Source organism: Apium graveolens, chromosome 4 (genome assembly GCF_009905375.1).
Source record: "Apium graveolens cultivar Ventura chromosome 4, ASM990537v1, whole genome shotgun sequence".
Classification (NCBI taxonomy): domain Eukaryota; kingdom Viridiplantae; phylum Streptophyta; class Magnoliopsida; order Apiales; family Apiaceae; genus Apium; species Apium graveolens.
This window is the reverse complement of record NC_133650.1, coordinates 45,496,299-45,507,167: the sequence shown is the minus strand read 5'-3', so window position 1 is coordinate 45,507,167 and position 10,869 is coordinate 45,496,299. Positions and strand designations below refer to the sequence as shown.

The 10,869-nt window shown below is 38.1% G+C and overlaps 1 non-coding gene across 1 annotated transcript; it reads right to left on the bottom strand.

Annotated features, from left to right (window-relative positions):
- Positions 1-7,380: 7,380 nt before the first annotated feature.
- On the bottom strand, positions 7,381-7,487 carry LOC141722111 (small nucleolar RNA R71). The gene has a single exon (XR_012575141.1). It is a non-coding gene; the product is annotated as a small nucleolar RNA R71 (small nucleolar RNA).
- Positions 7,488-10,869: the final 3,382 nt, after the last annotated feature.

Sequence of the window (10,869 nt, the reverse complement as noted above, 5' to 3'; positions counted from 1 at the left end):
AAACTCTTTTATCAAAATAGCAACTTCGTTGCAAATATAAAGATACATCACAGAGCCGGATCCCTCAGATTTTTGAGCGAGTATTTAAATCCCCTTCGAAAGGAAGATCTTAAATTTGAAAATAAGTTTTGGGATCCCCTCTAACTTTCAAAAATTGTTTTGATAAAGTTTGAAAATAATATCTGAAAACATTTGAAGTAAGAATGATTTTATAGTATCAATCATTTTTCCAATATTTGGTGATTATCGAAACATTATTCTGTAAGAAAATAAAGAATATTATTTAATAAAATAAGCGGAGTCATAAGTCCTCGAATGAATATTCAAACTATTATTCAGTTATTAAATAAAATAGGTTTCATAAGTAGAAACTCAATTCAAATAATCAAAATAATCTTTGATCGTAATAAACTTAAATGAATATTCGTAAAATAGTATTCACTTATAATTTAAAACTATCGAAATAACAGTATTCAATTAATAGTTTTGAAAACCATATGTATATATAATATACTCGGGAACATCATCTCCCGGTTTAGAAAATGTTAAACTTGAATCTCCTATACTAAGGGTATACGGAACTACTTCCTATCTCTTGCATATGTATTAAGCAGTTTCTAAAAAATACAATTAACAAAGAAATATCAAGATTTACAAACCAAGCATGCATATATATATATATATATATATATATATATATCTTATCAACATGCTTCAATATATCGCAAGATTTGATAATAACAAACATGCACTTATCTCAAGATAATGCATATATATATATATCATATCAACAGGCTTCAATATATCGCAAGATTTGCTAATAAAAAATATGCACTTATCTCAAGATAATGTATATATATATACATAGCATCACAATAACAGTTATACGGGTAAAAAACTTGCCCGAGTGTTCCAGGGTAGACTTAAGCTTAGAGTGGGTCTGGTAACCTATGAACAACAATATAAGCCAGAATTAAACCACGGTCGCTTAAGAAACTAGTCTTTATCCACTTAGACCCTAAGGTTCGCTTTTGCGCTTAACGATTTACATAGGTTGCTCGAGTACCCTCGGCTCCACCATTTTTATAAAATTAAACGTTAAACGTTTTAAGGTGACTCTTTCGCGAGTAATTTACCAACTTCCTAATACACCTTACATAATTGTTTTGTAATCCAATTAGTATTTTTAGGTCCTTAAACAAGGTTTCAAAGTTATGCGAGGGGTAAGGGTTCGTTCGCAAAATGCCGTTACTTAAAACGATCGTTTCTCCTAAACTGTAAATCGGATATAAGCGAACCACATACCAAAAAGAAGCTTACGACATGATATAGCTAAAAATGGAAAAGTTACAGTTTGTTCAGTGAGATTTATGCTACGAATACTAAGCACAACATTCTATATGCAAACGGGCATTGCGACGACTATGTTTACGCGATTTCCAATTTTTACCAAATCAATTCAATTGATTCCAACTACAATTCATCCTCAACTTAAAGATCCAAAATTAGGCTACTTATCTTAGCCAAAATAAGCTCAAGAATCTCAAACCCATCCAACATTATACTATCTCCAAGATCAACTGAACTATTTAACAAATCAAGCTCAAATCATGCTTAATCATTCAAACAACTACTCATCCATCCAAACCATCCCAAAATTTAAGCAAACAAACTTGTACTTAAGGTCTAAAAGTTTTATACCTTGATTTGTGAGGGTAAAGTTGCTAGGAAGCCTTAAAACCTTGATCAATCCTTATACAAGTTTGGATCTCCAAACAATCAAGAAAACATAAAGTTAGATTTTGAAGTTTCTAAAAGTCCGATTAAAAGAACTGTATGAATGAGGGTCTTACCTTTCTTATTTGGACAAGACTTGTGAACAAGAGTTGTAGTCCATCTCAATACCTTTCCAAAGAGTTATAGAAAATAATATTTTAGTGAGTATTGAAGAAGATATGGCAGTTTGAAGTTGCTGCTCTTATTTTGGCCGAGAGCCTCATGAAGGAATGGAGAAATGAAAATGCTTCTTGTTTGTGTTTGATTAATTGTGTGGTGGATGTAGGCTTTGGTTAACTTAACCTTGGATTAATCAAGGTTACTTTATATGGCCATAATTCAACCTAAGAAAAATATCTACTAGTCTTGCTTACATCACCCTCCTTATGTCATCAATTTGCCACATATCTTTATCTTATGGTTTGATGATGTCATAATCCCTTGGATTCTTGTACAAGCTTGGTTCTTGGTCGCTTATTCATTTTACGGTTTGCCTAACTCTCATTCTCGGTAATCGTTTGAGAGATCATATTCGAGATCTTATTACTTGGGCTTCCCTAAACCTTTCTTAATATTTTATATTCCTTTAATGATCCTCTCTTATAATCCTTGAATAAAAATCCTTTTAATTATGTTACCTTATACTCAATTCTTTCGGTATCTAGTGGATTTTCAGGAAAATATCAAAGTGTCCGAATTCGAATTCCGACGACCTTTACATACACTCATTTACTTTATGGAATATTAATACGATATCAGAATTTCCATAACAGTACTCCTATATAGTGTGGTCTGATAATTTTCCTTAATCAGCACAATCTACAAAAAGTTACTATTCATTAGGGTTTCAAAAATTCCAAAAATTGGGGTTATTACAGTCTCCCCTCCTTAAAAGAATTCCGTCCCGGAATCACATAGAAACGAATGGGGAAACTTTTCTAACATTTTTCTCTCTAGTTCCCAAGTCGATTCTTTCACATTGTGATTCTGCCACAAAACCCTGACTAGCATGATAACCTTGTTTCGAAGCATTTGCTCATTTTGATCCATAATCCTCACTGGCCGCTCCACGTAGGTTAAGTCTGGTTGCATGTCTATACGCTCGTATAATCCTATATGTCCGACATTCGGATTATGCTTCCTTAATATTGATACGTGGAACATGTTATGAACTTGATGCAGGTTCGGGGGTAGGCTAGTTCATTTGATAACTTCCCAATATGTCTTAATATATCCAAGGGTCCAACAAATCGTGGACTTAGCTTTCCTTTCTTTACAAACCTCATCAATCCTTTCCAAGTCTTTCCAAGGGGATACCTTTAACAACACTAGGTCCCCTAATTCATACTCTTTGTCCTTTCGAGTCAAATCAGCATACTTCTTCTGTCAATCCCGGGGTTGCTACCTGTCGTCCTCTGATTAGATCCACTATATCTTTGGTCCTTTAGACCACTTCGGGTCCGAGCATCTTGCGCTCTCCAACTTCATTCTAATACAAGGGAGATCGGCATTATCTTCCCTAAAGTGCCTCGTAAGGCAATATTCTGACACTGTCATATCATCTATCATCGTAAGAAAACTCAATCCGTGCTAAGTGATCATTCCAAATTTCTTTCAAGTCTATCGCACAGACTCTCATTATATCATCTAGCTCTACAGCTTTCGTTTCTCAATACTCATTCTTTTCTAGTTCGTAAGGGTTACTATCTTTCGTTCATAATACTATTTGGTCTATACTTTTACTCACTGGATTTTTATAACCTTTTAATAATTGCGCCAACCTTAGTATCACGAACGCGTTTCGATTCCGGTGACAAACACATTCATACTACTCCTTTCCTAGCCGCTTCTATCTTTGAAAGCTTGATCAATCATATAGAAAAAAAAGAATTTATTGAGAGATCACTATGATCATGAACACTTGTTACATGGCATAGTTAGTACAGAAGGTGGCCAGCCTTTAGTACATGACAAGCAATTAAACAACATGTGGTATCCTGCTAGGCTTCTACCACACAGATAGATAGTCATTCGGCAATACCCCCCCTTCTGGAAGGGTTGTTCTTCTCAGTTTACACGAAATAAAAAGGAGAGAAAAGAACAAAAAAATATGGTCACAAAATATCTATTTTGGAGTCTACCTCTGAACTATAGAGGTTTATCAAAGGAGAATGAAACATAAGTATATATATCAATATCAAGTATTATCGTATCGCAATTCACGTGCCTGAATATTTTTTCTATTCCCTCTATCATTCTATGGACCCATGCTCTTGCTCGAGTTTATAAACAATTACCTTTGAAACTCCCTCGATATCGAAAATCGAATCTGGGATTTCATTCTAGACATCATTGTTACTAGAATTCTACGTTTTCTCCACAACCTTCCTCGTATAGTAATACGACTCTCTGTCGATAAGAAGGAATAAATATTCAATAGGTAGATAATCCACTAGTTAGTCTATCAATGATAACTTATACATCACCACGACCCGATTAGTGGTACTCAATCTCAATATCCATTACAATACAACTCTCCCGGTTGTTATCATCTCATTATTCACAGAATCATTGCTGCATTACTATAGTCCACCGTGGACCTACGGTAGTCATTTGTTTTCCTTGGAATCTTAATAGCTAACCATGCGGAGTCCATACGTGTCGTATCAAATTCTTCTAAGGAGGTAACATAATCACCATTCATGATTCATGAAGAACACTCCTGATTCTGACGTACATACATGACATGAAGTAGATAAAATTACCGAAGAGTTTCAATGAAAGCAACGATAGCAGGTTAATACCATTATTAACCATATATCTTTATTAGGACACATGAAGCTCAAAAGTTCATTTAGTCCTTTCATAACATGGTCTTGGCTTATCTCAAGATAGCACCTTCTAAGATAGATAGCCCGCTCACGGCGATTACATGAATTAAATCTTTACCAAACTACTATTACGGTTGAGTATCGCACAATTATCAGAAGGAATGTCAATCTTTCACACTATAATACAACCTTCACGGATTTAACCATTATCATTGTATTCCTCTGGCATGAGCGCCTATAATTGCTCTCTTATACTTAGAGTGTCGGCCACCTCATTGGACTTTTCTAGATAGTAATAGTTCCTTACAATCAATGTCTTTTAAACGTTCTTCAACTAAATTTTCTACATCATTTCCAATCACTGCATGTGTAAAAATTCTCTTCCTTAAGCTTTGGTGAGGAAAAAAATATCACCATTTTTTATAAGTTATTGCCTCGGTCTTTGGAGGTGAGCATTGTCATGACTAACTCTCGATCATACTTAGGACGTCTCTTATCTTGGGTACTTCTTGTTTTCACCAATCTCGAACTTCACTGGGTCAATCTATACTTTCTTATGGTTCAACACGTGCCCCACCTGGCATTATTATAATTACGTCATATTTCCTTTATCAAAATTTATGTTCTTGAGAACTTTGAATATTACCTTTCTCCTTGTAAAACTGATAAGTGGCATTTTATACCACTTAGAACATCTTAAAATGGCTTAAATTGGTGCCTTGAATTCAAGTATTTTGTGTATTTGATGCGTTTTTCTAGTGTTTATGCATTTCAGGGTATTAGTTGCATTTCGGAGGAGTAATCATCAAGAATAAGCCTTGGCATGTGTTCACCATTGCGAGAGGAAAGATAGGGGCAGATTACAGCGAAGAAACGGAGCAAACTCAGGATTTTTCCAGTTGGGTCCTGAGTGCCCGCTCAGCTATGCTGAGCGGCCGCGCAGAAAGCTGAGCGCCCGCTCAGCTATGCTGAGCGGCCGCGCAGGGTTGGGAAAAAAGATAAAATATTTTAGGACTTCTACTTCTGTTTGGCTTCCACTTCTATGTAATCTGAGTTTTATGGGACTATTATATAAGTAGATTTAGAGACGTTTTCATGAGGTTGGATCGTGGTATTAAGCAAGGAGCGAAGGAAATAAGGAAGAAGACCGTTTTAGCACACAGCAACGAAGAGGAAGCATATTTTCTTGTGATTCTTATTTCGTTGTAACGTTGGATGCTAGTTTTCTTACTTTGAACCTAATTACTCTTGTGACGTACTCTGATTTAATATAATTAGTTTAGTTATTATTCTCTTGTGTTTGTTTATCATGATTTCATATGAATCCATGATGACGGTAAGTGCTATTATGGGCTAATCGTGATCATGGGGTCGTAACGGATTTGCTATGGAATTCTTTAGTTAATTGTTTAATACCTTAGTGTGTGATGATTGTATGATATCTAGTATTGGTTGTGCCTATTCGTCTTATGTGCGTCGCGAACATATAAGATAGGGTGTTAATCTCTTGTGAAGCGACGGTGGATCTGGAGATTTAGAACTTGCCATGCTAGCATAGGTTCATGTATGATGTGCATGATTAGTGGGTAACTCTAACAGTTTTATTCGCCCAGTGTAATCAAAAGGAATAACTTGTGCTTAAATCATTGTGTTGTCAATTTCTGTAGACATATAGAAACTCAACATAATTGATGCCTATTCAACTTCTATCTTAATTGTGGATGCTTGGTAGAATGGTATTAGTACAATGAAAGTTGGCTTTTATCAGTTTCGTGTTATTCGATTAATATCATCACTGTCACATGCTAAGGTAATAATAATAACTATTGAAGGAAGTAATAATGAAGTTGTGATCTCATGAGTGTTTTAATATTATTAATTGAAGTGTTATTTAAGTGATAAACTAAGTAATTAATTGTAGTTAATATTTAGTGAACAATTCTAAGTGTTAGTGTCTTAACATTGAGAAGTAATCATACGTTGGTGCGTGAGTTTAATTAAACAATAATTAGTCTGAGTCTCTGTGGGAACGAACTAGAAAGTATTCTATATTACTTGCGAACGCGTATACTTGCGTGTATTTTTAGCGCGTGTTTTCGCCCTAACAAGTTTTTGGCGGCGCTGCCGGGGACTCGGCATATTTGTTTAGTTTATGTACTTACCATCATTGGCCGTTAGGACTCAGTGATTAGGACGTAGTTGTTACTTATTGTTTCTGGTTGTGTTTCAGGTACTTTAGCGAGCGTTTATGCAAACTCGTTCTCGTACTCGCAAGAGGACTTTAGATACAGCCGAGGAGACAGACGAAATTCTTGATATTCCGGAGAAGATAGATTTTAAAGATTCGGATTCAGGAACTGAGCAGAATGAATCAGTAATCATGGGCGATCGTATTGTTCAGGCTGATCCAGCTCTTATGGACTTTTCTCGGCCTAAAATTGATGACATTCAGTCAAACATTCTTCATCCGTCTATTCAAGCTAACACCTTTGAAATCAAGCCGGGCACTATTCAGATGCTGCAGAATTCTGTTTCTTTTGGAGGAGCTGCGACTGAAGACCCCAACATGCACATAAGGAATTTTTTCAAGATCTGCAGCACTTTCAAGTATAATGGTGTGACTGATGAGGCTATCAAGCTGAGGTTTTTCCCATTCTCACTAAGGGACAAAGCTAAGGACTGGTTACATTCTGAACCAGCTGGGTCCATCACTACTTGGCAAGATCTTGCGCAAAAGTTTCTGGTGAAGTTTTATCCGATGGCAAAGACTGCTGCTATGAGGAGTGCTCTTACTCAGTTTGCACAGCAACCTACAGAATCTATGTGCGAAGCTTGGGAACGCTACAAGGAAATGTTGAGAAAGTGTCCACATCATGGAATGCCCGATTGGATGGTGATCACTGGTTTCTATAATGGTTTGTGGGCCCAATCTCGGCCCATGCTCGATGCAGCAGCTGGAGGCACCTTATGGGCCAAAAGCTATACTAAGGCTTATAATCTGATCGAAACTATGGCTGCAAATGAGCACCAAAACCCAACTCAGAGGATGATGCCTGGAAAGGTAGCAGGTATTCTGGAAGTTGATGCAGCCACCGCTATTGCAGCGCAGCTCCAAGCGCTGTCGATGAAGGTTGATTCTCTAGCTACATATGGAGTTAATCAAATAGTTATGGTCTGCGAGCTTTATGCAGGTTCTCATGCTACGGATCAGTGTTCTCTTGTCAATGAATCTGTTCAGTATGTGAATAATTATAAGTGACAACAGCAGCCTGTGCCAGCTACTTATCATCCTAACAACAGAAATCATCCAAATTTCAGTTGGGGTAACAATCAGAATGCTATTCAGCCACCATATCAGCAAGGTGTGAGTAAACAGTTTAATCCACCTGGATTCCAGCAACCACAGCAGTATGCTCAAAGGCAATCATATCCTCAACAGGGAAGTGCAGCTGTACCTACTAGTGCTGATTTTGAGGAACTTAAGCTGTTATGCAAGAGTCAGGCGGTTTCTATCAGGACCTTGGAAAATCAAATCGGTCAAATAGCCAATGCAGTGCTCAATCATCAACCTGGCACACTTCCCAGTGACACGGAAGTACCAGGCAGGAAGGAAGCTAAAGAGAAAGTCAAGGCTATTACCTTAAGGTCTGGGAAAGTTGCTGATGCTGAAAAGGCAAAAGAAGGAGAAGCTGAAGTTAGAGATGAAGAAGCTAAGAAAAAGGAGAAAGCGACGGAACCAAGGAAGACTATTATTGAACACACTCTGCCTGAGTGTAATACAGGGGAGAAACAGCTCTATCCTCCACCACCTTTCCCTAAGAGATTGCAGCAGCAAAAGCTGGATAAACAGTTCGGTAAGTTTCTAGAGGTGTTCAAGAAACTTCACATCAGTATACCTTTCGCTGAGGCTCTGGAGCAAATGCCTAGTTATGCGAAGTTTATGAAGAGTATTCTTTCAAGGAAGGTGAAACTGGATGACCTTGAGACCGTTGCTCTAACGGAAGAATGCAGCACTGTTTTGCAGTAAAAGTTACCTCCAAAGCTTAAAGATCTAGGTAGCTTCACCATTACTTGCACCATTGGCAAGTTGACTTTTGACAAGTGCCTTTGTGATTTGGGAGCAAGCATCAATCTGATGTCGTTGTTGATCTTCAAAAAGTTGGATTTGCCTGATCCAAAACCCACATACATGTCTCTACAATTGGCTGATCGTTCTATTACTTACCCAAGGGGCAAAGTGGAGGATGTGCTAGTCAAGGTGGATAAGCTCTTCTTTCCTGCAGATTTTGTTATTCTGGATTTTGAGGAAGATAAGAAGATCCCCATAATCTTGGGAAGACCTTTCTTGTCTACTGGTCGTACCTTGATAGATGTGTAGAAAGGTGAACTTACTATGCAGGTACAAGATCAGGATGTGACCTTCAACGTGTTCAAGGAAATGAAATTCCCTACAGAAGATGAGGAGTGCTTAAAGGTGGATGTGATTGATTCTGCGGTTACTTCGGAACTCGATCGCATGCTAATGTCTGATGCTTTGGAAAAGGCCTTAGTGGGGGATTTTGACAATGATGATGAAGATGGCAAGGAGCAATTACAATATCTGAATGCTTCTCCCCGGAAGCGAAAGCTGGACATGCCGTTTGAATCTCTTGGTACTTCTGACCTCAAGAATGCTGAAGGAAAGCTCAAACCATCAATAGAGGAAGCACCTACCTTGGAGCTCAAACCATTACCTGAACACTTGAGGTATGCTTTTTTAGGTGATGCATCTACTTTACCTGTTATTATTGCATCTGACCTTTCAGGTAGTGAGGAAGACAAGCTCTTAAGGATTTTGAGAGAATTCAAATCGGCTATTGGATGGACCATAGTAGACATCAAGGGGATCAGCCCTTCATATTGTATGCATAAAATTCTGCTAGAGGAAGGTAGTAAGCCGACTGTTGAACAGCAGCGCAGACTTAATCCTATCATGAAGGAGGTGGTGAAGAAAGAAATTCTGAAATGGCTAGATGCAGGCATCATTTATCCTATTTCTGACAGTTCTTGGGTGAGCCCCGTACAATGTGTGCCTAAGAAAGGAGGTATTACTGTGGTAGCAAATGAGAAGAACGAGCTCATCCCCACTTGAACAGTTACAGGATGGAGAGTATGCATGGATTATTGAAAGTTGAACAAAGCCACAAGGAAGGATCACTTCCCTCTCCCATTCATTGATCAGATGCTTGACAGGTTGGCTGGTCATGAGTATTATTGTCTTCTGGATGGCTATTCAGGGTATAATCAGATTTGTATTGCACCAGAGGATGAGGAAAAGACTACCTTCACTTGTCCATTTGGCACGTTTGCTTTTTGCAGAGTTTCGTTTGGGTTATGTGGCACCCCGGCCACTTTTCAGAGATGTATGATGGCGATATTCTCTGACATGATTGGAAATAATGTCGAGGTGTTCATGGACGACTTCTCCGTCTTTGGACATTCGTATGATGAATGTTTGAATAATCTTCGTGTCGTACTCAAAAGGTGCGTGGAAACTAAATTGGTGCTCAATTGGGAGAAATGTCATTTTATGGTGCGTGAAGGCATTATTCTTGGGCATAAGGTCTCTAAAAAGGGTCTGGAGGTGGACAAGACCAAGGTGGGAGTCATGGAATATCTTCCACCACCTATTTTTGTGAAAGGAATCCGTAGTTTTCTTGGTCATGCAGGTTTTTATCGGCGGTTCATCAAGGACTTTTCAAAGATATCTAAGCCATTATGCAATTTGCTTGAGAAAGATGTGCCTCTCAAATTTGATGATGAATGTTTGTCGGCATTCGAGACTCTCAAGAAGAGTTTGATCACTGCACCAGTTATTACAGCACCAGATTGGACAGAGCCGTTTGAGATGATGTGTGATGCAAGTGATTACGCGGTAGGTGCAGTTCTTGGGCAGCGCAAGAAGAATCTCTTTCATGTGGTCTACTATGCGAGTAAGACCTTAAATAGGGCCCAAATGAACTACACCACTACTGAGAATGAGCTCTTGGCTATAGTCTTTGGTTTCGAGAAATTTCGATCTTATCTTCTTGGGACAAAAGTGACAGTATTCACTGATCATGCGGCCATTCGCTATTTGGTCTCCAAGAAGGATTCGAAGCCGAGACTCATTCGTTGGGTGCTCTTACTTCAAGAATTTGAGTTAGAGATCAAGGATCGAAAAGGTACTGAGAATCAAGTAGCTGACCATCTCTCTAGGTTGGAGAATCCCGGGTCTACTTCA